Genomic DNA, 4,218 nt, shown 5'->3' with positions numbered 1-4,218 from the left:
AAGAAGTATCTTCTGTTCTCCTAGCCACTCCAGACTGGTCTACCTGTCTGTTCAAGAGGAAATTTCCCACCTCTGAAGATTATGGATGCTGTCGTTTTGTGTTTTTTTGCTGATGATATTGAGCTTCTCCCTTGTTTCTTCCCACAGATGTAGCCAATTTAATTCCTGTGTATTCCATCTGGTGTGGTCCCCATGTGTAGCCACCATTTATGTTGTTGAAAAAGGTATTTGCAATGAAAATGTTGGTCTTGCACAATTCTCTCGTGATGTTCGGCATCATTTCTATCACCATGGCCCTGTTTTCCCACTAGTAATTCTTTCTCTTTGTTTTCAACTTTTGCATCCCAATCATCAGTCATTATCGATGCATCTTGATTGCATATTTGATCAATTTCAGACTGAAGAAGTTGGTAGAATTGTTCAAGTTTTTCATCATTGGCTTTGGTGGTTCATGTGTAAATTTGAATAATAGTTGTATTCATTGGTATGGGTAGTATCTTATCTCAGACAGCATTGTAGTTCAAGCTAGATCTTGAAATGTTTTGTTTGACTATGAATTTCCATTCCTAGCATAGTAAACCATGTGAATGTCCGATTCAAAATCGTGTCAGTACTTGGCCATTTCAACTGACTAATGTCTAGGATAGAGGACTTTATGTGTTCCATTTCATTTTTGGTGACGTCCAATGATCCTACATTATTAATCCAGGTGTTAATGGATGCTTGCGCCTGTTTCTTCTCATTTTGAGTTAAACCCCATCAGCAAATGAAGGTCCTGAAAGCTTTGCTCCATCTATGTCATTAAGATGGATTCTACTTTGAGAAAGTAGTTCTCCACCAGTCTTAGGAAAGCTCTCTGCCTTTCATCCTGAAGGTCTCACCTTCTGGCACTGTATCAGACAGTGTTTTGCTGCTGTTCAGAATGTTTTCATTGGCAAATTCCTCAGAAGTGGACTGCCTGTTTCTTCTTCCTAGTCTGCTCTTAGTCTGGAAGCTTTACTGAAATTAGATGGATGACCCCACTCATATTTTAAACACCAGTGGCTTAGCTTCCAGCATTGCAGCAACATGCAAGCCACCATAATAGGACAGACTGGCATTTGTGGGATGCAGGATGGGGGTGGGTCACAATTCAACAATTGACTTAAGTTTGAATGAAGACCTCTGTGCACCCCACATTTATCTATCCATTATACCTTCGGAAACCCTGTACAGAGTCGCTATGGGTCGGACCTGACTCGATGGCACTTAACAACAACAACATACCTTTCTAAAGCCAGGAAAATGGGAAATTGTATCTTTTGCTTCCATCTTAATGGGTATTTCCATTTGAATCACTGTTTCTTTGGAGTCCACTGAAACTCATGGGGTCCAAGTAGAACTGTTCTCCACAACACTTCTCAATGGCTTGCTTTTCATCAGTACATCCCCTTCCATGTCAGCATTTATGATTGTGTGGTTCATAATTGGAAAATGCAGAGACACTTCCAAACTACCTCCAACCCCAAGAGGTTTTGAGATGCTCTTTTGCAGTGAATTTGCAATGTAAATGGACTAGACAAGAGAACAGGCATTAAAGTACTCTTCTTGTTGAGTTGAGCGGCTTTGTTTTAATGAGAAGAAGGGTAAGACATTTGCCACTGGCTCCAAGAGAGCTGGTGTAGAGTGGGACCTATGTATGGGCCAGGCATTTGCTCCTGGTTTTGCTCACTACCTTTGTAATGGTGATAAGTCATTCAGAGAACATGACAGAACATGGGGAATGTGGCAGGTGACTTAGCAGGTTTCTTCAACAGTGTGTTGGAGGGCATTTTTCATGTTTCAGAAAATCATACTACACAACCTCAAAGAATTTAGTTCAGTTGCCACTGTCATGAGTGCCTACCCCCCCCTGAGGTTTTTCTCTTACTCCTCTGGGGTTCCCTGGCTGAGAAAGCTTGCCACCATACCTGGAAATCGTCCTTATTCCTCTTGCCCTCCCATTCCCACACTCTAAATTCCATTGGTTCCACTACTTAAATATCTCAAGAATATGTTCAGTTCTCTTTACTCCCTATTGCTACATGCTGAAGGGAACCCCATTTTAATCTCTTGTATGTATTACTCCATTCTTGTTCTTCCTCACCTCATCGCCCTGAGACTAAAGTACAAAGTTCTTACTGTAGCTTGTAAGTCTCTCTATATGCTTGCCTCCGCTCATGTCTCCTCGCTCTTTCTCCAGTCAGAGTGTTCTTTTGGTTCTTTGAAGATGTCATATCCCTTCTCAGCTTGTGGCTTTCATATCCACAGTGCCTGGTCTCTCTCACTTAACCCGACTCCTTCCTTCCTCTCCCCGGTTCCACTGGACCAGTCCTTTTCATCTTTCAAGTCTTATCTTGAAAGCCACTTCCTCAGGGTTGTCTGGCTCTTAGATAAGGTGAGTTTATTTTCCCTGGTAGCTCCTCCTCGTCCTTCTGTTTCACAGGTCATCCAAAACATTAAACCAGTGCCATCAAGTGATTCTGAGTCATGGCATTTCAGCAGGCTGTCAGTCTTTCTGGGAGCAGGCAGCTGCCATCTTTCATCTGTAGAGCAGCTAGTACCTTGCAGTTAGCAGTCCATTGCTTCACCCACAGCACCACTAGGGCTCCTTGGTGTGATACAATTCATGCTGGTCAGTTGTCCATCTCCCCCAACCCCTTGAATGTATGCTCCCTTGTGAAGAATTTGTCCTGTTCTTGGTGGGATCCTCATCTCTTGGCACCATATCTGGCATAGTTGGCATTCAGTAAATACTTGTTGAATGAATACAGAAAAGAAAGGAGATAGAGAGGGAATGATGGGAAGACTGAATGCGTTTTGAGTACGAAAGAAAGCCCAGCTGGCCACAGTAGTACCGCCTTGTCATCTCCCTTGTTATCCACCACTGCCTGTTGTTGTGGTTATGTGCTGTGGAGTTGGTTCCGACTCACAGCGACCCTGTACAGAGTTTCTGAGGCTGTAAATCTTCATGGGAGCAGAACGCCTCATCTTTCTCCCACGGAACAGCTGGTAGTTTCGAACTGCTGACCGCGAGATTTGCAGCCCGATTCGTAACCACTATGCTACCAGAGTTCCTCCCACTTTATTTTTGTTCTAAGCAGGACCATCCCTACCAATAATACCTGACAAGGAAACAGTGACCCTTCCTTGCAGTAATGGTCTGAACCCTTAGTACAGATATCTGAGCAAGTTTGCTTCTTTTTAATTTAAGTTCCTTATTTCTCTTATTTGTTTGAGAAGAGATAAGGGCCTTTGTTTGGTACAGCTAAACTACTTAGATGACCGTAGATATTTTTTTCTGCTAGCAAAAAGTTGCAAGTCCAATAAACTTTACTTAGAGAATTTTCTACCATTTTATCGTCACTACTGTGGTAGCACTGTGATATATCCACCATGGCGAAGCTCAACTTCATCATTCAAAACAAGACCAGAAGTTGACTGTAGGACAGACCATCAATTGCTCTTGTGCAAGTTCAAGTTGAAACTTAGGAAAATTAAAACAGGCCATGAGAACCAAACTACAACTTTGAGCACAAGCCACCTGAATTTAGAAACCATCTCAGGAATAGATTTGATGCATTGAATACTAATGACTGAAGACCAGAAAAGTTGTGGGATGACATCATGGATCTCATAAATGAAGAAATAAAAAAGTTATAAAAAACAGGAAAAAATAAAAAGACCAAAATGAATGCCAGAAGAGACTCTGAAACTTGTGTTTTAGCAAACTAACTAAAGCCAAAAGAAGGCATGATTATGAAAGAAGATTTCACTGGGGGAGGCTCAAGAAAAAAACGTACTCAGCACTTCTCAAACTGAAAACTAAGAAAAAGATGAAGCCTCGACTTGCAGTATTGAGGAATTCTATTGGGCTCCTGGACTTGCATTGTAAGCGTTGCATTGCAAATGGTAAGGTTGGCCATTCAAACCCATCAGCTGCTCCCTGGAAGCCCTATCCAGGGTCACTGAAAGTTGGAGCCAACTCAACGACACTTAATAATAACATCCTGGGCAAAAATGTAGAATAATGTAGGAAGTATCAAAAGAAAGTGGAGCTGGAAGCTTGTGAGGATACAAGCATGGCTCTCAGGAAGATTAAATAAATAAAGTGTTAAAGAGCAAAGAGGTTTCTTTGAGGACTAAGGTGCACCAGACCCAAGCCATAGTATCTTCAATTGCCTCATATGCCTGTGAAAA

Source organism: Chrysochloris asiatica, unplaced genomic scaffold (assembly GCF_000296735.1).
Source record: "Chrysochloris asiatica unplaced genomic scaffold, ChrAsi1.0 scaffold00044, whole genome shotgun sequence".
Classification (NCBI taxonomy): Eukaryota; Metazoa; Chordata; class Mammalia; order Afrosoricida; family Chrysochloridae; genus Chrysochloris; species Chrysochloris asiatica.
This window is presented reverse-complemented; position numbering follows the sequence as displayed.